We start from the raw sequence: 24,555 nt of genomic DNA on the forward strand, positions 1-24,555 counted from the left end.
AGGTTAGCCTTGGTAAGGAGTAAGATCACCTCATCACATGAGTGGTGAAGAAGTAACAGTGGCAGAAGGCATCTGAGTGATAGGAGATGAAGAAGAGAGGCGATGAGGGAGGTCACATCAAATAACCTCAATTGGGTGGGGGGGGTAAAATATAAGGTAAGGTTCTCGGCTGAGAGGGTGGGGGAGGGGAGCAATGGGGGGTTTGAAAAGGATTCTCCACTCACTGTGGAGAAGAGGACAGCGAGTTGATAAGGGAGATATAGTAGGATTGCCTAGCATCAGTGAGAGCCCAGTTGAGGCTGAGTAACATAAATGTGTAGTGAACCCAATCAGAATGGTTATGTGATTTTCTCCACCTTCCTTCAGCAGCACAGGTGCAGGAACAAAGGCAGTAAATAGTGGGAGTGATCCAAAGCTGAAGCTTGACTGGGTATAATGGGCAAAGTGATAAGGGGTGGAGGTGTAGAATCCACAAGGTTAGGGCAGTGTAGAATTTAATTGCTTCACCAAGGTGTAAAGATGTGGAAGAGAGAAGAGAATGGCTGGTACAGGGGAGATGGCCTGGGAGGGAACTAATGGGTTAAGGGACTGGAGGTCATGGTATAGACAAAAAGTAGGGTTTGGTAAAGGAAGGCAGAAGGAGAGGTGAAAAGCCCAATAGATTACAGTTGGATAAGAGGATCTGAGAATTCTTAAGTGTGGATGTCATTCATTTGTGGATGAAGGCAAGATTAAGGGTGTTACTTGCTTTGTGTGTGGCTAAGGTTGGGTGGAGGGATAGGTCAAGGGAAGTGAGAAGTTTGAAGAACAGAGTGAGGGAGTTTGAGAAGAACTGTTCGAGGAAGATTAAAGTTACGTTGAAGTCTTCTAATATGAGGGGAGGATCTGGGGAGGAGAGAAATATTGTGAGCTCAAAGACCTTGAACATAAGCAGATAAATCAATAGGGAAAACATTAACAATAGAAAAAAAATGGCCTCTAGATCTAGTGAATAAGCTCAGGCATCTCTGAATAAATACTACAAAACAAAGAAAAATGATCCAACATTTGAGGGGACAGAGGACCCTACAGAATATGAAGAGAACATAAAACCACAACATGCTATTCCTCAGTGGTTCAAAAGAGAAATGAAAATTATAAGAGCAGAATGTATGGCCTGAACAGCAAAAACAATGGTCAGAACAGAAAAGCTGGAATCTGTAATGGCAAGTCTCACTAAAGAAACAAAAGATAGAATAATAGATTGGGAATGCAAATATAGTGAAGTAAAGGACAATCTAGATGAAGAGAAGCAAAAAAAGACCCAATAACAATAAAAGAAAAGGTGCTCGTTATGCAAGCAAAACATGCTGATATCAGACAGGATGCATAAGGACAACCTGAGAATCAGAGGTCTCTCAGAAGAACATGACAAGAAAAAAAATCTTAGTATTATACTGTAGGAAATAATAGAAGACAATTGCCTAGAACTTTTGAACAAAGAAAATGAAATTCCAGTTGAAAGAATTCACACCACATTGCCTCTAGAAAGAAAAAAATAAACCCAAGACTGTGAAGTCTAAAAGACACAGCAGTTAAATTTAATCACACGATTCAGAAACAAAAAGTTCTGCAAAAAATTAGGGGAAAAACCTTCAAATACAAAGGAAAAGAAATTCAAATAATGCAAGACTATTCTGTACCCACCAGAAAATGTAGGAGGGAATGGAATAATGTGTTCTGAAGAACAATGGAGTTCAAGCTAAATTTCAGGGTAACCTACACTGCAAATCTGAGCTTAACTATACATAAAAAGGGTAAGTTTCAACAGTAAAGAGGCATTTGAAACATTTTTGAAAGAAAATCATAACTGAAGAGATTATTTGCTTCTCAAATATTGTAGACAACAGAACTGCAGGAGAGGTGAATAAATACAGCAGGCAAAGACAGCGAAGCGTTAGAGATACAGCAAAAAGACCATCTAGCTGCTTTCATGTTTATATAGCAAAAGAGCATGGGGAATCATAACTTGAAAAAAAAAACAATATTAAAGATAGATGGAGGAAAATATCAATCTAATACTCATAACTTTGTGTGAATGGATTAAGCAATCTAATAAAATGAAGAAGAATGACAAATTTGATAGGAAAACAAAACCCTAAAATCTGTTGCTTATAAGAAACACATTTTAAAAACAAAAACATACACAAAATAAAACTGAGGGATGGAAAAAATTTACTATACATCAGGTGTATTAAAAAAATAGGAGTTACAATCATGCTATCTGACAAAGCAAAAACACATTAAAAAATAAAAAAGGGATAAACAAAGAAATTATATTATGCTGAAATGTATTAGGGCACAGAGATATTGCAAACAAATGCAACAAGTCAGAAATAGTTAATATATCCCTTATAGACTATAATATAATAAAAATAGTGATTAGGTAAGAGACCACAAACAAAAGACACAGACTAAAATGCAGACTTAATAATGAAATCTTAAATAATGAGTGGGTCAAAAAACAAATCATAAAAACCATTAATAACTATGTAAAAGAAAATTATAATGAAACAACATACAAAATTTTCTGTGATGCAACTAAAGCACTCTTGGGGTGGGGGAGGAATCATATCCTATTTCTGACAAAATAGAAAAAGAGAGGGTTAATGAACTGAATATAAATTTTAAAAAACTAGAAAGTCAACAAATAAACAAACCTAAAATAACCACAAAAGAGAATATGTTAAACATTAAAGGGGAAGTAGATAAATTGAAAACAAAAATCCATAGAAAGTATAACTAAACCAAAACCTGGTTTTTAGAAAAGAAAAATTGATAAACTCTTAGCTAACATAATTAAAAAGAAGAGAGAAAAAACCAAATCAATAAAACAGCAAATGAAGAATTTAGAAATCATGGCAAACCAGAAGATATAAAAAGAATATTCTGAACATAATATGCATAGTTGTATTCTAACAAAACTGAGAACACAAAAGAAATAGAGGAATGCCTTAAAAAAATGCAACATACTGGGGCAGCTAGATGATGTAGTGGATAGAGCACCAGCCCTGAAGTCAGGAGGACCTGAGTTCAAATCTGGCCTCAGACCAAACACTTGATACTTACTAGCTATGTGACCCTGGGCAAGTTACTTAACCCCAATTACCTAATTTTTTTTAAAAAAATGTAATATACCCAAACTATCAGAAGACTAGATAGAAGGAAGGGAATTAGTACTTATTTAGCGCCTGCTATGTTTCAGGCACTGTGCTAAGCACTTTTTATAAATATTTGCTCATTTGATCTTCATAACAACCCTGCAAGATAAGTGCTATTATATACTTATTTTACACTTGGAAAAACTATGGCAAACAGTGGTAAGATGACTTATCCAGAGTCATATAGTGTTATGCAGTATCTGAGATCAGATTTAAACTCAGGTCTTTCTGTCTCCAGGCCAAGCATTCTATCCACTGTGCCACCAGGCAACTTTAGCTGCTGATTTAAGATACAAATCTTAAATAACCCAGTCTCAGAAAAGAAAATAGATCTAGCTATAAAGAAACTACCAAAGAAAAAACTCCTGGGCCTGATGAATTCTCAGGAGATTTCTATGCAATTTTTAGAGAACAGGCAGCACTAACACTTTACAAATTATTCTCAAAAATATGAGAAAGAAAACACCCTACTAGAATCCTTTTATGAAAAAAATATTGTCCTAATACTGAAACCAGGGAAAGATAAAACACAGAAAGAAAACTATAGGCCAATATCATTCATGAATATTGACTCAAAATTTTAAAACAAAATTCTGTCTAACAGATTATATTTTATACAAGAAATCATTTATTATGACCAAGTGGAATTTATACCAGGATGGTGCACCATTAAAAAATAATCAACATAATTAAAAATATGTAAACCAACACATACAAAGATCATCTCAACAGATGCAGAAAACATCTTTGGCAAAGTACAATGCACTTTTATGCTAAAAACTCTACAAAGTATAGGCATAGAGAGACCCTTTTTAATATCATAAAAATCACTTATCTAAAGCAAAAAACAAGAATCATATGCAATAGAGATACACTAGAACAGTTCCCGATAAATATGGGAGTGAAAAAGAATGTCTATTCTTATTTGATATAGTTCTGGAAATACTAGAAACATCAATAAGACAAGAGAAAGAAATTAAAGGCATGAAGATAAGTATAGAGGAGATAAAACTATCCCTACTTGCTGATGATATGATGATTTACTTGGAAAATCCTAGGAAATTAGTGAAGATACTAAATGAATCAATGAATGGCTTCAGCAAGGTTGCAGGCTACAAAATGAATCCTCAAAAAATCAATAGCATTTCTACATGATACAAACAAAACACAAGAAGCAATAATAGAAAGAGAAATCCTACTACAAAAAACTACACAATGAACAAAATATCTGAAGATTGACCTACAAAAGCACACAAAAGACTTACATAGATCAATTTACAAAGAGCTCCTTAAAGAAATAACGAACAACTTAAATAGCTGGAGGGAATATTTGGTGCCCATGGCTGGGCAGTGCCAATATAATAAAAATGATAATACTACCCAAATTAATTCATAATACTTTGTAGAATGTTATAAAATTCATTTAAAAAACAAAAGCTCTAGAAAGTCAAGGGAAATGATGAAAAAAGTAGAAAGAAAGGGGGAATAGCACTTCTAGACTCCAAATTATATTATAAAACAGCAGTCATCAAAACCGTCTGACATTGACTAAAAAAAAATAGAGATCAATGGAATAGACTAAACAAGTGAGAATTAGAAACAAGAGAACTCAATAACCCAGTGTTTGATAAGGTGGAAAACATAAATTACCTAGGAAAAAACTCTTTATTTGATTTAAAAAAATCTTTCAAGAAAACTGGAAAGCAGTCTGGCCAAAATTAGAATTAGACCAACACCTTACACTATACACTACAATGCATTCTAAATGGATTTGCGATTTTAATATTAAAAACTATACTATTAAAAATTAGAAGAGAAGCAGTCCATATATATCTTACAGCTATGAATAAGAGGTATAATCTTAATCAAGCAAAGATAGAAGGAATGACAAAAGATAAAATGGGTAACTTTACTTGAAATTGAAAAGCTTATCCATAAATAAAATTAATACATCTAGAATAAGAAGGGATATTGCTGAATGTGAAAAAAAATCTTTGTATCAATTTTTTCTGATAAGGGTTTGCTATCCAAGATATATAAACAATAAATATATATGACTAATAACCATTCTACAATAGATAAATGGTCAAAGCATATAAACAGAGGGCTCTCAGAAGACTTGTGAAGTATTCAAAACCACATGAAAGAATACTACAAATCACTAATAAGACAAGGGCAAATTTTAAAAGAAAAAAATCCTGATCTTGTTTAAACAACTTCACATCTTGAAAACTGACAAAAAATGACCAAAAATGGCAATAGTCAATGTTGGAGGGATTGTGGAATGATAGACACTATTACATTGTTGGTAGAGATGTGAAATGGTACAACCATTTTGGAAAGCAATTTGAAATTATGCAAATAAAGTGATAAAATTGTCTTTACCCTTTTGAACCAGAGATTCCATTATTGGGTTTATATCCCAAGGAGGCTATCAATAAGGAGAAAGTCCCTATATATACCAATATATTATGCACAGTTATAACCTTTAAAACTGTACTTTTTGTGATAGCTAAGAACTAGAAACAAATTAGAAGTCCATCCACTGAGGAATTGGCTAGACACATTATGATATATGAACATTATGAAATATTTCTGTGCTATAAGAAATTATATCTGTGATGAATCCAGAAAAAAACACGGGAAAACCTATATGAACTGATGCAGAGTGAAGTTGCCAAGGCCTGATGAGTTTACCTTTGTAATTTGTCTTGTATATATGCTCTTGTCTTCTTTAACATTGCCACCACCCTGGTGTAGACCTCACCACTTCATTCCTGGATTATGGCAATAGCCTGCTAGTTGGCCTTCCTGTCTCAAGTCTCTCCCCACTCCAGTCCATCTTCCACTCAGCTGTCAAAGTGATCTTCATAAAGCACATATCTGACTACATCACCCCACAGCTATTCCTACCTTCAGATGGCTCTCCCACCTTCAGGATCAAATATAAAATTATCTGGTATTCATAGCCCTTCACAAGATGACCCCCTGCTATCTTTCCAGTCTTCTTACATCTTGCTCCCCTCCAAGTACTCCAGTAACACTGACTTCCTTGCTGTTCCTCAAACAAGACATTTCATCTCCATACTCCAGAATACCTGGAACACCCTTCCTCTTCATCTCCATTCCCTGGCTTCCTTCAAGTTCCAGCTAAAATCCAATCCACAGCAAGCCTGTCCCTTCCTCTTTCTCTATTATCTCCAATTTATCCTATATGTTGTACGTGAGCATCTGTATGAACCTGTAGGTTTATATATTAAGATGTATGTGAATTTACATAGAAATATTTGCTACATTTTTTATACTACCAGGTACATGTGCAAATATACATTTGTGTGTGTGAGCACATATGTTGCCTCTTAAAGCAATATCCCAAAACTTTAATAAATCCAAGATCTTATCAATATGGGTACTGATTGCAATCTGTCCACATCTTTACTTTCAGTTCAATTCTTGTCCATATCTTCCCATAAATGCTTTCTAGAGAATCTACCCAGTGTTTTAAAGTCCTAAGTCTTTGTACACTTGGTACCACTAAAGCACTTCAGCTGTCTACTTATCATTTCTCCCTTTTTCTACATGGCACAATCGTGATACTTCTTGGCCATAAGTAATCATTAGAAATAGGCTGTATAGCCTGCTTATGATTACCATGTGCCTCTCCATTACTTTTTGGGTCAGTCTCAATCAGTCAACAATCAACAAATATTTATTAAGTACTTACTGTATATGCCAGTTACTTTGCAATGTGCTGGAAATTAAATCAGAAAACTTCGGTTCTTTAGAGAGTATGACATTTCAAGGATTCACTGTCATACCAGATCCCTAGGAGAAGGTTGGTGTTAAAAAAAAAAGATAAGTGTGTTTCAGAGCAGCTTGGGGTCATTAAAACCCTACACCATTTCCTGAATGCATCACAAGCCTTATGTTTTCCTCCTGTGAAGTGCTGTCCCCCATTCATTCCCATCTCAACTGCCTGCCCTAGATATATGTATAGAACTTTCTTATATGGTTTGTTAGGCCAATGGCTTTTGACTCTACTTTGCAAGATCCTGTAATGGTCTGGGGTTTGGAGCAAGTGCAAGATCACAGATTTAGAGCTAGAATGAACCTTCAAGTCCACCTGGACAAACTTCTTCAATTTACAGATGTTTGCCTCAGTTTCCTCAGGGGTAAAATGAGGATAATAATATTACCTACATCATTGAGTTGTTGTGAGGATTATATAAGATAATATTTGTAAAGAACATGGTACAGTGCCTGGCATATATTAGGCACTATAAAAATGCTTATTCTCTTTCTCCCTTCTCCCAAGGTCACACAGGTAATAAATAGCATGGTCAGAATTTGAATTTGGGTCCCTTGACTTGGGTCATCACTTCAAGATCAACTGCTCTTTCTACTGTACCACATCGCATCTGTGCTAACTCAACCTGTTTTTAACTCTTCTTCCCAACTCTGATGGTTTTAAATGTCATTTCTTCTTTCTTAAATAGCACATCAAATAGCTGTGGTGTTAGAGTCCAAATCCTGTCATTGATGAAAAACAACAAACTTTCCTATTTTTGTCAACAGCACCACATTATTCTACTCTCCTTAGTGCATAACCTCATCACTATACAATATCCCGCTATCCCATTCCCCGCATATCCAATTTGTTACCAAATCTTACAATTTTTACCTTCCCAACATCTTTCACACCTGACTCATCTCCACTCACAAACCATTCCCTGGGTTCTAGACTTCATCACCTCTCATTTGAATTGTTGTAAGAGCCTCTTAATTGTTCTCTCCATCTCAAACCACTCCCCACTTTTAGTCCATTCTCCACAGTGCTGCCACAGTCATTTTTCTTAAATCTGGATTTGAGAATATCACTCCCTATTCAATTAACTCCAGCATGTCCCTGTTGCCTCTCAGATAAAGTAAAAGCTCTGTTTGACTTTTAAAGCTCTTCATAAATTGGCCCCAATCTACCTTTCTAGCCCCACTGGACGTTACTCTCCCACACTCTGCAATCTGGCCAAACTGGTTGTCTCTGTTTTCCACACATGACACTACATTTCTCATTTCTCAGTGCCTTTACACTGATCATGCCTTGTCACTAAAATGTAGTCCCCTGCCTCGCCTCATTTCTGCCTTATAGAACCCTTCTGCAGCTTATATACCACATTCTACATTAAGCTTTTCCTGATTCAGCCAATTACTGTTGCCCACCCTCCCTCCCAAAGTGTCTTATGTTTAACTACATTGTATTCATTTTATTAATTCTCTTTGTATTTATTCTGCTAATGCTTATACATATTTGTTTTCTCGCCTATTAGAATGCCAGTTCCTGGAGAGACTATTCTATTTTTTTTAGTTGTGTTCTACACACCTAGTACAGTACCTTGCTAATGGTAGGTATTTAATAAGTGCTGGTTATTGATTGAATGATGAAAATAAATTATTATAGAAATGCTGACAAATTTGTTTCATTTTCTGTTTATTTGTTTTCCTCTTGACAGTTTCATTTTTAAATGCTTTCGGGATGATAAAGTTTAGTTGAGCCTCAAGGCAAGCTTTCTGTAGACTTGTTTTCTCCGCTGCTTTTCATTGTTTTATGAGGCAATTCTGCCAGAAATCATTTGTCATCATCCAAGTATAGTGATTTACAAATGAGTTTGTCTCCTAAACCAGTGTTGACCTTAGCTGCCATGTTTTTCTGCTTGGCAAAGAGATCAAGTGTTTTCTGGCTAAGGTAGTTTCCTGGATCTTTTGGCCTCTTTAATATGGCAACTACTTTACATTATTTAAAGTTCTGCAGGGAATTGTGACAGCCTAGGGCAGTAGTGTTGCCTTTTGCTGCTTCCATTTTTTTTTAACAACTTATTTCAATGGGTTGGGTTACCTTGAAGTTGTTACAATTATATTCAGCGTCTCCTCACCTTTAATTTTTCTTCTAATATGATGGCAATTTAAACCTTTAACTTAGGTCCAAATGGATTGCTAGCATATACTAGGACCTTAACAAATATTTGCCAAATGAAAGAATAAACTAGTTTTCGGTCTGATTGTGCCAAAACAGATCATTCTAAAACGACTCTTGCATCGGTACCCAGTCATTTCAGGCTGTGAGGATCAGTTTTACTTTTTGTGATGTTGTTTGATGTTCCTGATATCAAGAACATTATGATTCTTTTCCTGAAGAAAATATTTTATGGTTTAATGGATAAGGCCCCAGTCCTAAAGGCAAGTATAATATGCCCTACTCGGTTCTGATGCATCTCAATGCTTGGTGAGTACATTTTATGCACATGTCATGACTCCTCACTTCAGAAAATGCAGCCACCCTCTGAACGTGGTTTGCTGGCATACTGTGTTGTGATGAAAAGTATTTTAATTGGCTGCTGAGCCAAAACTATTTTTAAAAAAAAAGTATGTATGCAAAAATTTAAGCAGTCATTCTCTTACTCTCTTCCCTGAAAGTTTTCAAGGAGGATTATCGTAAGCCAGTGGGTAGAAGAGGGGCGATGGGGCCTCTCTCCAACCTAGCCACCACGCCATGAACATAGGGCTCTTCTGTTTATTTTGTCTCTGTTGTGTTTCTTTTTTCATGATCTTAGCTGTATGACTCTTTAGAGACGGGAGTACCCAGGCAATCAGGAAGACAGGGGTATCCATCAATGGAAATATCCAGATAACTTGTGAGATCAGAAGATTAATCAAAGTTCCTACTGACAATTGGATTTCTGAAGCCAGTGGCAGCAGTAACTAAGTCTCGAGGACTCAATCCTGGGGATGGATCTGCTTGATCTAACCCAGCAGTTAACCCATGAGCTGAGACACCTAATCCTAGAAGGAGCCAGCCTAACTGAACAAAGGGAGGAACTTATCCATTGATGATGCTACATACAAAAACAAATTCAGTGGAAGCTCTGTAGAAAGATACATATTTGTTTCTAATGGAAGCCATCTCTAGGGTGGGGGGGAAGGGAAAAAGGGAAAAAAGGAATTTACTTGATAACTTTATTATATATTTAAGAGGAATAGCAAGTTGTACATAATAGATCTGCAGTTTCATTTGCAATCATTTGCAAATTTTTTTATTACACTATGTTATGGAAATACTGGTTTTATTATCAAAATTTAAAATAAATAAAAATTAAAATAAAGGAAAGTAAAAGACTTCTGCGGGTTATCCAGAGGTCTTGATGCCATGATTCCTATATATGTTCATCAGGATCTTTGTGCTTCAAATGTAAGGCTGCTTAGGGATCTTGTATGTGTGCAGGAAAGAGAATGAACCACTTTGTTTGGGTTTGATTCTTTTGCATCTGTCCTCACTCTACCATCTCAGCAAATATCCCTTTGTAAAATTAATTGACATCAACTGGTTAATCAAGGCCCTTCTTGTGTCCCCTTTCAGTTTTTTTCAGGGAGAAGACTCTCTCTCTCTCTCTCTCTCTCTCTCTCTCTCTCTCTCTCTCTCCCCCCCCCCCCCCCCAACTCCAGATTTTATGTCCCATTCTTTCAAGGGACTACTCTCAGCTAACTGCCAACAAATCCCTCTTGAACTACAGGTCCTGAAGCCTTACTCTGCATGACCTTGAGAAAGTCAATTTCTTCATGATTTTGATGAGGAGTAGGGACTAGATACCCTTTGAGGTCCCTTCCAACTCTACTATTCTGTGATTCTTTCATGTGTTAGCTCATAAAAGTTTTAGATCTGTTCCCTCCCTAAGACATCCCCTTTTTAATGAAATATTCCAGAATACCAAAAGGAATGAAACTCTAAACTAGACTTTCTGGCACACATCTGGTGGAGGGAGTGGGGGGGGGGACTCTCAGATCACTCCACAGAGGTAGCTGCTCTCTTTTGGCAGGTGTACTCAGGCAGGGAACCATGTCTGCCCTGCCCAGTCACTTTGGCAGGATGCCCAGAGCATAGTGAAGAAGGATGTGAGGAAAACTGAGGAGACAGACCTGTATGAGAGGACTTGGAGCATGAAAATTATTTCAGAGGCATTCATTGCCTTTGTGGTTTGTAGCTGTCCTACCACATGCTTACTCACTCTGCCTTTTCTTCCTGCCCCATAACCTGATAGGATGTTCCAAAATCTTAGTGCAGTTTTAAGCTTTAATAGGTTTTGGGACACCCTGTATTTGGCACCTGGTGAGGCGATTGCAATGTTCACTCTATTTTCTGACAGATAATGAAGATGGTGGCAGAGGATATAAAGATGGTGATGACAGCTCAAGTTTACATAGCAATTATGACACTTTCTTCTGAGGTATGTATTACAAACATTATTATCATGCCCATTTTACAGATAGGGAAGCTGAAGCTTGGAGAGTTTAAATTATTTGCCCAGAGTCTCACGGGACAGGATCCGAACTTGGGGCTCTCCTTACTCTAGATCTTTCATGTATTCCACTATAACTTATTGCCATCTCCCAGGATGAGAGAGAAAGACACTTGGCATCAGAAAGAATTAAGTTCTGGATTACTTCTAATACCTATTAGCTGTGAGATGCGGGGCAAGTGACTTGCTCTCTCTGTGCTTTGGTTTTCTCAGCTGTAAAATGAGGGAGCTGGACTTGGTGACCTTTAAAGTCCCTTCCAGCACTAAATTTTTGATCCCATCGCCTTGCTTGGATATAACATGGCAGTGAAGAGATAGCTTTTGAATCGCTATTTTAAATACGGTAAAAATCCATGATTGCCTATGCTGATTGGTAATTGGCTAAGTGCCTATGGTTAAATTGCCTTAACAATTAATGAGTAGGATACGTTCCCAAAGAACATGGCATAGTGCTTTACCCATACGAGGTGCTTAATGGATATTCAATAAATACATGGCTCAATGAATTCTTTAGTTTAGACTACAGGATAGCAAGGCCTAGATGATCAGTAAATAAGAGTGTTCAGGTAAACAGAAGTGAAAAAATAAAATGCAATTGAATTAAACAAGCATTTAAGCACCTACTATGTGTCAGGTACTGCACTAGGCATAGAGGAGTCAAGACTAGGTACCTGTACCAAAGAGGATGGGAGGGACATAACATGGAAAACTAAATACAAAGAAATATGAGGAGAGGGAGAGCATCAACAAATGGGGTGATCAAGAAAGATTCATAAAGAACATGGTATCTGAGCTGGGTCTCAAAAGAACCTGGAAATTCAAAGAAGGAGAAATGAGATGAGGGTGCATTTCAAACATGGCGGGGTGGCTGATACAAAGACACAAATGAAAGGAAAACTATTATGAATTTGTTCAACAGTAAATTGGCCAATTTGAATGGAACATTGAGTGTGCAAAGGCGCAGTATGTGAAAGAGTCTGGACGGTTAGTTTCAAGCCAGATTGTGGAAGGGTTTAAATGCCAGGCTGAGAAGTTTATATTTTATCCAGAGGCAATAGGAAGCCACTGAAAAGTTTTGAAAGTGAATACTCTACAGACTAGAGATCAGTAAAGCTCTACCATTAGAGATCTCAGGAGAATTAGGCCTGGGGTGCTATTTTGCTTGTTTGAGAAAGGAGAGGAGGAGAAGTAGAGAAGAAAGGATAATAGACTCACAGAATCTTAGGATTAGCATGGATTTCAGAGGCCAGCTACCCCAACCCAGACCTGAAAAAGGATTCCCTCTTCACAGTGTCTGACAAGTGCTCATCCCACCTTTGCTTGAAGAGCTGTAGTGGGAGAACCCTGCAGATGACACAGAGCTTAGAGGAATAGCTGACACCCCTGTGCCATATGCCCAGAGTTCTGCCCATCCTCATCTCCATCTCCTGGTTTCTTCCAAGTCCAGCTAAAATCATACCTTCTATAACAATCCTTTTCCAATATCCCTTAATGCTAATCCTTTCTCTCTGTTGATGATCTCCAATATCCTCCATATACCTTGCTTGTTCATAATTATTTGCACGTTCTCTCTCTCATTAGACTGTGAGCTTCTTGAGAACAGTGATGGTCTTCTCCCTTTCTCTTTATCATCAACACTTAACACAGTGCCTGAAACATAGTTGTCATTTAATAAATGCTTGTTTACTTCACTCAAGATGATAGTGTCAAGACACAAAAAAGATTTTGACAGATTAGAACATTGGGCTGAATCTATTAGGTGAAATTTAATAAGGATAAATATAATGTATCTCATACTTTCAAAAACTGACTTGTACAAAAATTCTGAAGACAAGTACAAGGTAGGGAAAATAGAAATTTCTCTTATATAAGGTCTATGGATAATGGCTACTTCTTTGGTTTTTGTCCTTCATTTTCAAAAAGGACCAATGTCATCACAAGGTGATGACTTGTGCATGCATTGGATTTAAGTGAGGCAGAGTTACACAAAGTTGTCAGCCTCTCTCTTCCAGAGTGACCAAGATCCAATGGCAAGACAAAAGCCAAGATGACTGGCATGCACTACAAGATGACACCAGTACACTAAAACACCATATCTTTTTTCAATTTTCCGTTGATTCATACTGAATCTAGTCAAGCTTCTCCCATCTTACATTCATGAAATTGACTTTTTTAACTCAAGTACAGGATGTCCCCAAAGTCTTCATGCAATTTTAAGTTCTAGTAAAGTTTTGGAACATCCTGTAATCATATTTTACATATGTCTGCAATATGACTTTGGGGACACCCTGTAATAATACTTTACACATATCAGCACTAAGACTTTTGGGACATCCTGTAATAATACTTTACATGTATCTGTGCTAAGACTTTTGGGACATTCAGTAATAATACTTTACATGCATCTTTGTTAAGGCTTTTGGAACATCCTGTAATAATACTTTACATGTATTTGCACTAAGACTTTTGGGACAGCCTATATAATACTTTACATGTATCTCTATTAAATTTAATGTTATTTGACTTAGTCTAATGTCCTAGTCTATCAAAATCTTTTAAAAATTCTTATTACCATCCAGTGCATTAGGTCTCCCTCCAGGCTTTCTGATATAAGCCAATTTGTTAAGTATGCCACCTACACCTTCATTCAAGTCATTAATAAAAATATTAAACAACACATTCAAGCACAGAGCCTGGAGCACTTTATTGGAGATCTCCTTTGAAGTTGACATTGGGCCATCTATGACTACTATTTAAGTCTTCTGTGGTGTTATGAAAATTTTTAGAAAGCACTAGATTTGGAGTCTGAAAATCTGGGTTAAAATCCTGGTTCGGCTACTGACTGCCTGTGTTACTTTGGACAATTCACTTGACCTCTCCTGGCTTCAATTGCCTCATCTATAAAATGAAGGTTGGATTAAGAGATCACTAGTTTCCCCTTCAGGTCTAAATCCTATTTATGACCCTGTATTCGTGTTTCTATAGACTTACTTCTAGTTTGTCAAGTTCCCTCAAAAAACTGTGGCACAAAGAACTTAGCAGAATACTTGTAGCAGATCTATTCAATGTAAAAGGGGGAACTACAGACAATTTTTGAGCATGAGAGTGACATGACCAGAGTTGCACTTTTGGGAGATTACTCTGGCAACAACCGATATGTTCTGTAACCTGGGACAAGTGCCTTGCCTTTATCTCTTCAGATCTCATCAGACACCCATCTATATGGTGAGGGAGCTGGTTTAGACATCTTAAGTCCTTTCCACCTTTTAATCCGTGATGCTATGATCCTTTAGTGTTTGAAATCCTATGACTATGATTGATTAAAGGCGGGGAGAAGGTGCAGCCAAGAAAACTATTTAGAAAATTTATAATGAATGGGATAGAAAAGAGGCAGAGGTGTGACAGGGAAAGGAATAAATATTTATTAAGCACCTACCAAGTGCCAAATACTAGGCTAAACTCTTTACAAATATTATCTCATTTGATCTTCACAATAACCTTGTGAATTAAGTGCTATTATTATCTATATTTTACAATTGAGGCAACTGAGGCAGAAAGAGCCTAAGTGATTTCAGGACTTGTTATGGATGTTCAGCACTGGAGACACAAATAAGCAATAGGGTCTTTGCCCTCAGGGAGCTAATATGCTAATAGGAGAAGACCACACATAGAAGGGAATGGTGATTAGGGAGTATTTGGGCAATATCAGTTAGTTACTATGTCAGGATCCAAGACCACCCCTCTCTTTTTACTCTTCTCCATTTTTTGCTATTAGGAGATGCCCTGTTTTCCAGAACTATGGCCTAGCAAGCAAGGCGTACCCTGAGCATGGCATACCAACAAATCCTTTGTGCTCACCCTCTGGACGAACGCTGCTGCAACTAAATCACAGAACTGAAGGTCCCTGAGCTCAAGCAAGCACCAATATGCCCAGTTATGAATGGACTTTTGGTCACTAGACAACCTTGCCTCACTGTTGCTGTTGTGCCTCACCATTGGTGCTACACTGCACTGTTTGATTCTTTGTCTAGCCACAAACATATAAATCAAGGTTTAGCCTCACTGCCTTGGGTCTCCTACTAGAGGAGGCCCCGACACATATGTCAATTCCTCTCCCCCAACGGAATAAAGGAAGTTTTCTGCTTTTAACCTGCGTGAACTCTTTGCTATTTTTGGAGTTAATAGTGGCTGCAAAACCTCTGTGACTGACTCTAGCCATTTGTTACCAGAGTTGACACTATTTTCAGAGTTAGTGTAGAAAAACTAGGAGGCAGGGAGGAGGAGGGTTGACACGGGGTATGACTTGAAGATGGCCATGGGATAGTGGGTCTGATTTGAGGCTGTATACGGCAAGTGCTCACTCATCAGAAGCCCAGGTACCCAGGGCAGAAACTTCCAGCGCCAGATAGGATATTGTTGTTGTTGATGTGGTGGTGGTGGTGTGTCCTCTTTCCAAGAGAACCAATGGCATCATGGGTGATGTCTTGACTTGTACATGAATTGGATTTAAATGAGGCAGGTTGGGAACAAGATTGGATGTGGTGGCTGGAGCAAAGGAGCATGGCAATAATTAAGAGTACAAATGATATCTAGTGTTAGTATAGAAGTCTGGAATGCCTTCTGTCTGGCAAGATATCTTAGATATGTTCCTTTCTTCCCAGACACTCTGCTGTCCTTGCTCTGGTATATGTCTCTGTTCATGACATGTTGTCCTGGCCAAGGTGGGCCATTACTACATGGAGCCCTCTGAGCCTCTACTGTCCCTCTCTGACAGGCTCTTCCAGCCTGCCCTTGCCCTGGATATCTCTTCATTTCAGGTGAGGGTGGGGTTGGGTGGGGATTGGGCAGACTAGGAAAATAGCTCTGAAAATGAAATGAGGAAGAAAGGAAGGTAATCTGATTTGCTGTCCTGAAGGATTGCAGGGCTGGTACAGGGAAGTAACAAAGGGAGAAAACAACAATAAGTCCTGAGAATATGGTGTTGATTTAGACCTGGCTCAGTAGCAGCCACTTGGAAAAGAAGGAGAGAATGGTATGCTGGCTTCTCTTTAATGCAGAGCATTTCCATTCTTCTTTGACAAAGGGATCTGAGTAGCAACTGCGAGCAAGTGTTATCTCTTGACTTTTGGTAAAACACAGCTGTGAGAACAGACTAACACAAAGACAGGCTGATCTAGACCTTAGAGATCTTTTGGGAAGATTCCTTTTGGACAATTGCTGAGCACCCCATCTGCTTCTCGGGTCATCTGCAGTGGCAGGTTGGGGATAGTACAATACTCGCACACGCTCAGGGTCTACATCAGGACAGAACAGAAAGATGAGGATTTTTCTGTGACCTTTAAGTGACCTTGGGGAAATGACCTCACATTTCTGTGCCTCAGTTTTCTCATCTGTCACTAGATTTGATGATTAAGAGATCACAGATAGTTTTGGACAGGGAATTCTCAATTAAATGATGAGGTAGGAAGCCAAACTGCAGAGAGCTCTGCCCAGAAGTATATCAACTGGGGATTATCACAGGTACCACCATTAGAAATTCATTTTGGTGAGTTAAAGTCAGTTATTAGTGTCACTGGTTTCTTGGTGACCTCTACTTTCATCTGGGGCCGTAAGGAGGGTTCATTCAGTGGCACCCGAGTGCCTGATGCATTGTTATTCAGTCATTTCAGTTGTGTCCAACCAGCACTTCATGACCCCATTTGGGGTTTTCTTGGCAAAGATACTGCAGTGATTTGCCATTTCCTTCTCCAGCTCATTTTACAGATGAGTAAACTGAGGCACAAGGTTAAGTGATTTATCCAGGGTCATATAGTTAGTAACTGAGGACAGATTTGAACTCAGGTTTTCCTAACTCCAGATCCAGCACTCTGCCCACTGCGCCAACTAGTTGCCACTTTTGTTGTTGTTGTTGTTCAGTTATTTTCAGTTGTGTCTTACTTTTTGTAACCCCCTTTGGGGTTTTCTTGGCAAAGATACTAAACTGGTTTGCTATTTCCTTCTCCAGCTCATTTTACAGATGAGGAAACTGAGGCAAACAGGGTTATGACTTGCCCAGGGTCACATAACTAGTAAGTGTCTGAGGCCAGATTTGAACAGGAAACTGAATCTTCCTGACTCCAGGCCCAGCACTCTATCCATTGCACTATCTGGCTGCCCTTTGCCCCAGACACCCAAAGAAATGCACAAAAACACAGCAGAGATGCAGTTGAGTTCAATAGGGCTTCCTCCTCTACTATATGGCAAAAAAGCCTTTCTGCATTAGCCTTGTGGCCCTCAGTTCCAGGCGATACTGTTCCCTTTAGTAAAAGAGGAGATAAGCCAATGACTCCCCAAAACACACTTTATCCCTACTACATTAAAAAGAGTGAGTAGATAAGCACGGAACCCATTCACAGCCAGGCATGCAGCATTCACACTGTCCTTCTCAATGCAGGTGGCACTTAAGTACCACACAGAATTGTAGGAAAGAGGGGACAAGATAATATTTATAAAGCACTTAGCATTGTGCCTGGGATGTAATAGGTGCTTAATAAATGGTTATTCTCTTTCCTTCACTAATGATGGCTTCTGGGTGTTTAGGAGACGTGCAAGGCCAGAACTAGGGTCCTCATGACACCAAATTATATGGATGAAAAGTGGAAAATCCAGTTCATTTTCCAGATGCTTCATAATAGCTCAATGTTTGTTTATATCATAATATTTCTGGACAGCAAGGTGGCACTGGACCTGGGAGTCAGGAAGACCTGAGTTCAGATCTTACCTCAGACACTTAACAGCTGTGTGACTCCCGGCAAGTTATTTAACCTCTGTTTGACTTAGGTTCCTCATCTATAAAATGAGGATAACAATATCTATATTGTTAGCTATCTACCTATATAGATAACACCTATCTACCAGAGTTGTTGTAAGGATAAAATAATATTTGTAAAGCATTTTATAAATCTTAACAGCACTACATAAATTCTAGCCATTATTATATTTCACAATTCCACATTCTCTTAGTGCTTTAATCTTAAAAAAAAAGACAAACATCCAGTGAAGTAGGCAGTACAAGTGTGATTATCTCTGTTTTACGGATGATGGAGCTGAGGCTGAGTGTAGAAAAGGAATTTGGTCCCTCAGCTAGTGAGTAGCAGAATCAAGATTTGAAATCAGGCCTTCTGGCTGTCAGCCCTGTGTTCTTTCTACTGCACCAGACTGCAGGAGACTGACTCAATTTTTCACTTTTCCTTTGGATGTGCTGGTGTCCTGTAGGCCTAGCCAGATTGTAAAACCATGTTCTGAGTGGGAAATAACATTAGGCTAATCCCCTGCAGGGCTCCTCTGACATCCTTTTTTCTTCCTCTTAATTTCTATTTCAGTGGAAAGATAGGTCCTTTCCCCCAGGTGTCTGCACCTTATTTGGTTTAATTTAGAAAAGAAATCTTTTTTTTTCCTTTCTTTTTTTTTAAATTAATTTGGGAAAGATCCTCAGTGATTTTCAGCCCACGAGGCAAAGGCACCTTGGCTGTAGGAACTGAGGAACCAGCTTGTCCCCAGAAGGGCAAAAAGGACCTTCTATGGCTGCTATGATGGGAGAGCCCACTGTTGGGAAAAGGGAGGGGTTGTAGGGAGAGAAAGAATTCATCTGCCCCATATGCAATCAGAAGAAGAAGATAGTAAAAGCAGCTGGGTCATCCCAGGTGGTAGCCCTAAATTTCCACAAATTCACACCTCTCTCCCCCATCTTATTTCCCAGCTTCCTGCTTTCTTGTGTCCTCCCTTTCAGCTTCCCAAGGGAATAGGAGTATGATGGGTCTGGTGCGAGAGTGGGAGGCAGGAAGGAAGGAAGAGCTGGTTGGGGCAGTACTGGAATTAATGTAAGACAGAACCTGGTCAATGAGTCCTAATGCTCATGCTATAGGCTTCATTGGCCAGGTTCTGGGTAAATTAACATTAAGGAAAATGTCGTGTATATATGGTGGTGAAGTACAGGAGAAGGGTGAAGCAAGGAAGAGGAAAGAGGAAGGGAAGAAACAGAGAAAGGAAAGGAGAGTTTACTAAACAGCCCTGAGGGGAAAGGAGCTCAGGAGAAGGAAAGAGGGATAACAGGAAAGAAGGATGATGAATGAAAGAGGGAGAACTGAGAAGTAGGAGAAAGGAAGGAGAGGTGAGTTGGGTTAAGAAAACTGGGAGAAGGACAGAAAGATAGGAAGAGCAAGGAGAGGGAAAGGTAGGAAAAGAGAGGGTAGGAGAAGGAAAGAGAAAAGGAAGAAAGAGAAAGGGATAAAGGCAAGGACACTAGGGAGGGATTCCATTTAAAGCTAGAAATAGGCCTTTTAATCCAAGGGGAACATGGATTATTCAGGTCACTAGGCAAACACAGTGTGGCTTAGTCTCACCCCAGCAGCTGAATTTGCCTGTGGCCTATTGTTCCCCATGGCACTTTTACTGGAGGCCTGTGATCAAACAGTAGGCAAAGATGAGAAATGTGTTCCACAAACTTGGAGACAGCGGAAAGCTGAGAAGCAAAGTGCAGAGGAGAAGGCAAATGATTCTTCTCTTTGCCTCTCGGGACAGGTCTCAAATAAACTTCAGACTGGAAAGAAGCCTTGGAACCAGGGAACACCACTAGGTGCAGACCCCGGGGACTTCAGCTGGACTTCGTGGAGAAGGGAGAGCTTTCACCACATTTAGACAATAAAAGGAGGACACTCCAGGAGTGGGGACAGCTCAGTGCCTTCATTTTACAGAGTGAAGCCCAGAGGGGCCCAGGAGCACATGTCCAAGGTCACACAGGTAATAAGCATCAGATCTGAGCCCCTTTTCTTTCCCACTGTATCACAATACCTCCGAAGAGGCTGTGGTGGAGGTGGGTGGAGAGGGTTGATACTAGACAAGCAACAATAGTATTGAGTCCTAAGGAGTACAGTTATCCATTCCTCCCACATCTCAACTTTCCCCATTGCAATTTCGATATATCTCGGGTCAGCATAAGAAATTACATGGGAATTTTGGGGGGAGTTCTACAGAAACCGCAGATGATTTATACAAGGCCAGCAGATGACACAGAAAAAGTTTAGGAACTCAGAAATGCATAAAATATATGTATAGTATTGTATAATAGCTACCCAAATTTTACAATAAGGTACTTAAACACCCCATTAAAAAAAAAGAAAAGAAAAAATTCGGACTTCTTCTCTGGTATGAAGAGAAAAAAATTTTACTCGGATTTTCCAGGTCACAGTGCCACGCCCCTAATCTCCTCCAATGTGGAGGGGAGAACTGTAGGTAGCTTTGTTCTACTTCAGATCCCTTGAGCTATGAGAAGTCATAGAATTGGATCTGGAATCAATCAACCTTTTCATTTTACAGGTGAGGGAACTGAAGCTCAAAGAGATAAGTGACTTACCAAGACTCACAGAGCTAGCAAGATTTGAATCCCGGCCTTCCTAGATTCAAGGTCTAACATTTATCCTCCACACCTTGCTGGAAGCAGTTAGGCTCTGGGACAGGGGCAGTTTGGCCAGATGCTGGAATCCCTTGCCTCTGCCTAGGCTCTCTCAGGACAAGGTATCTGGGCCCTACCCTACCCCTCCACACACATATACACTCTCAGACACATCCAGGCTCTCAGGAGATCCAAGAGAATTAAATTAGTTCCTCTATGGCAGCTGTAGCTAGCTTTTTGCCAGGGTGATAGCTTAGTAGGGACCCTGTGGGACCTGTGTGCCTATGACTGCTGAGGAGACATGGGGGGAGGGGAGAGAGCAGTCAAGGGAAACTAAGGTCTTTAGGTTGGTAAGGGTGGCACTGAGGGCTGACCTCTCTGTAGAGTGGCTCATCAATTTAGTCCCAGTGTAACCCCCACCCCCTCTCACACACCCCCTCTCAATTAGCCATTGGACAGACCTGGGAGATGGACGACAGACTGTAATGGAAACGGTGATGTTGGTGATGATATAAACAGTCTGAGTTATGGTCTCAATTTGCACAGCGCCTGATGGATTTGAAATAAGTTCAAACTGGGTCAAGTGGCTCTGTCTCCTCTTTTGCTGATCTCACACAAAGTCTCTCCATCCGTCAGGCTCACTCTCTCTGACTGGCTGCCTCCTGCTCCATGCACCGCCCCCCCCATCCCCTGCAGGAGCTAGCTATAGTCTCAGCACTTCTTTGTGAGTGCTGTGACCTGAAGATTTCCCTGTTTCTTGGTAGAGAAGAGTCAGGATTGTAGGGTTGGGGGAGGTGCAAATAGACGAGGCAGTCAAGTTAAGGGAGTGAACTGGTACCCATCTCTTATCCCCGGTACCCTTCTGATGGTGGTTCCTAAGTCAAGGGAAGCATGGAGTGTTATAGAAAGTATAGGACTGAGAATCAAGGGAATTGTCAGTGGTTTCCATCACCCACCCCCAGTCTGTAATCATTAGATTATGTACTCCTTAAAGGTATGGATTGTCTTTTGCATCTTTTTGTTTCCCAAAATCTTACCCCAGTGCCTGGCACATAGTGGGGGCTTAATAAATGCTAATTTGCTCACTAACCGTCAATTATCCTTATGACCTTGGAGAAGATATTCCATGCCCCTGGAAGTTGGGTTTTCAGGGTCCTCGGTCTAGTGCATCTCAGGACAGAGTGCTAGGTGCCTAAGAGCCTGTGGTCACCCGGGCTGCCTCAGGCTTCAGCACTGCAAAGAAAGGCCTCTACCCTGGTGCTTTCTCAGGGGGTCCTCTGCTCTTGCTGTTTCTAGACAGAACTTTGCAAGTTCTGCAAAGGAACTTTGCAAGTTCCTCTCATCAGAGGGGAGACATAATCAGGGAGAAGAGTAGAAAACATAGTTTGAGCTGAGGAGACAAGACAAGCATGCCTGAAACAACTCGAGAAATAAGCATAAATTAAATGATAAATTGAGTTCTGTGCTCACCTCCCAGACTCTCATTACTACCATGCTAGACTATTGGAATGACCTTCTGACTGATCCTCTCAACTCCACTTTCTCCCTACACTAATTTATCCTTAATACTACTGTCAGATTAATCTTTCTTAGGGATAGAACTGGTCATATCACAGCTCTACTCAAAAATCATCAGTGGCTCCCTATTGCTTAGTAAATAAAAGGCATCTGAAAAGGGGAGTGGGTCTGGAGGGAAGGAAGGCACTCACATGGAGGCTGGGCAGCCAGTAGGAAAGCTGTACATACCTCCAGAGAGGGAGACAGAAGTGGAGAGTAAAAGTAATATGTCTGGTCCTTCTCATGATACAGAAGTCCCAGAAAAGGGATCACCCATCACTGAGTTGGCTTCATGGTAGAATCGTCCCTGGGGGGCCAGATCCCCCTTGGAGATGGGGGTAGGGAGAGGAAAATGAGCTGTAATGGAGGGGCAGCAGGCCAGAGGGTAAGCCAGAAAAGGAAAGTAAGGAACTGAGGATCTAAGAGATATTATTTTCATTTAGCCAGAAAATCAGGTCCTAGTGAGGAAGTAGAAACCAGTTTGAATTCAGAAAAGAATATAGACTAATCTAGAAGTGAGGGAAGAAAGTAGCCAAGTGATCTAGTGGATAAATCATGGGCCTTAGTCAATAAGACTTGAGTTTGAATCTTGCCTTAATTGCTTACTAGTTTGTGATCTAGTGAGCAAGTCATTTAAGTCATTTAATCTCTGGGAGCCTCAGTTTTCTCATATGTAAAATGAGAGGGTGGGTCACCTGGGCTGGTCTCTAACATCCCTTCTAGATGATACGTGACCTCTGGACATGAATAGATTGTACCTCAATGTCTGGATAGAAGTATCTAGAACTGATCCACTGGAGAAGGAAATGGCAAACCACTGCAGCATCTTTGCCAAGACTTCACCCAAGGAAAGTATGGTCCACAAGCTCACAAAGAGTCTGACGTGCCTGAGCAACTGGAAAACGACAACATGTCTGATGCACTAGAAATAAACCTACTTTGGTAGTAGCCCCTCCTCGGGGATGGCAGCCCCTTCATGGCACCCGAAGGCTGAAGAGATTGATTGTGCTGATGTTGGGCATTGTGCTGTGATGGATAGAATACCAACCTCAACAACGGGAAGAACCAGGTTTTTATCCTATCTCCAGCATTTACCAGCAGTGTCACATGGGCAAGTCACTCATTCTCTCCAAGGCACAGTCTCCTTATCAGTCAGGTGGGAATAATACCTTTACTTGCTGATAAAAGCAAGAAATATCACAGGTTGTCTTCAGATTATGTTTCTGACCCTAGAATTGAATCACAGTGACCATTTGGAGCTGTGTCCAAACTATCCCTATAGGGAAACAAGTGGGAACAGAAACTGTGCCTTTTGGTGTGTAGGCAGCTGACATGCTTCACTGCTGGGGAATAGCCTTAGGGACAAATTGACCATGGGGATAGACACCAATGTGACAGGCCCTAGGAGTTCAGAATCAAAGAGAGATGGGTGAGGTAAGGGGAGGGATTCCTGTCCATCTCTGCCCTGAAAAGGACACTTTCAAAATTGTTTTCCTGGGGACCTAAAAGATGTGAGTCTGCCCTCCACCCCCCCCCCAACATCCACCAAGTGAACCACTTCCTATTTTCTTCCCAGGGGAGGAAGAGTGCAATGAAATTCCTGTGGCTTCCACACACCCCCTATTTAGAGGAGGAAAACCAAGCTCCCTCCTCAATCCCACTCCCCAGCAGCAGCAGCCCAAAGAACAGAGGAAGGAGTAGAATAAGCCATATACCGTACAAACTGTCCTGCCTGTGTACCAGCTAAGGAGAGACTATGCAGTGGGTCACCTTGAGCTGTTTTGTATTACAGGGAGGTGCTGGGTCTGTTTTATGGACAAACTAATAGTTTTTTGTACAATTGACTATTATCTCAAATTTGGGAAACCAGAAGTGAGGCAAGCCTGAAAGAAATATTGAACATTTCCCCTGACTGCTAGGATGATGAGATCATATATTTAGAGCTGGGAGGCACCTTAATGATCAGCTACTTCAGCCCCTCCCCCATATTAAATTTTTTTATTAATTTAACTTAATTCTTTTC

This window comes from Vombatus ursinus, unplaced genomic scaffold (genome assembly GCF_900497805.2).
Source record: "Vombatus ursinus unplaced genomic scaffold, bare-nosed wombat genome assembly UNPS02015398.1, whole genome shotgun sequence".
NCBI classification, from domain to species: domain Eukaryota; kingdom Metazoa; phylum Chordata; class Mammalia; order Diprotodontia; family Vombatidae; genus Vombatus; species Vombatus ursinus.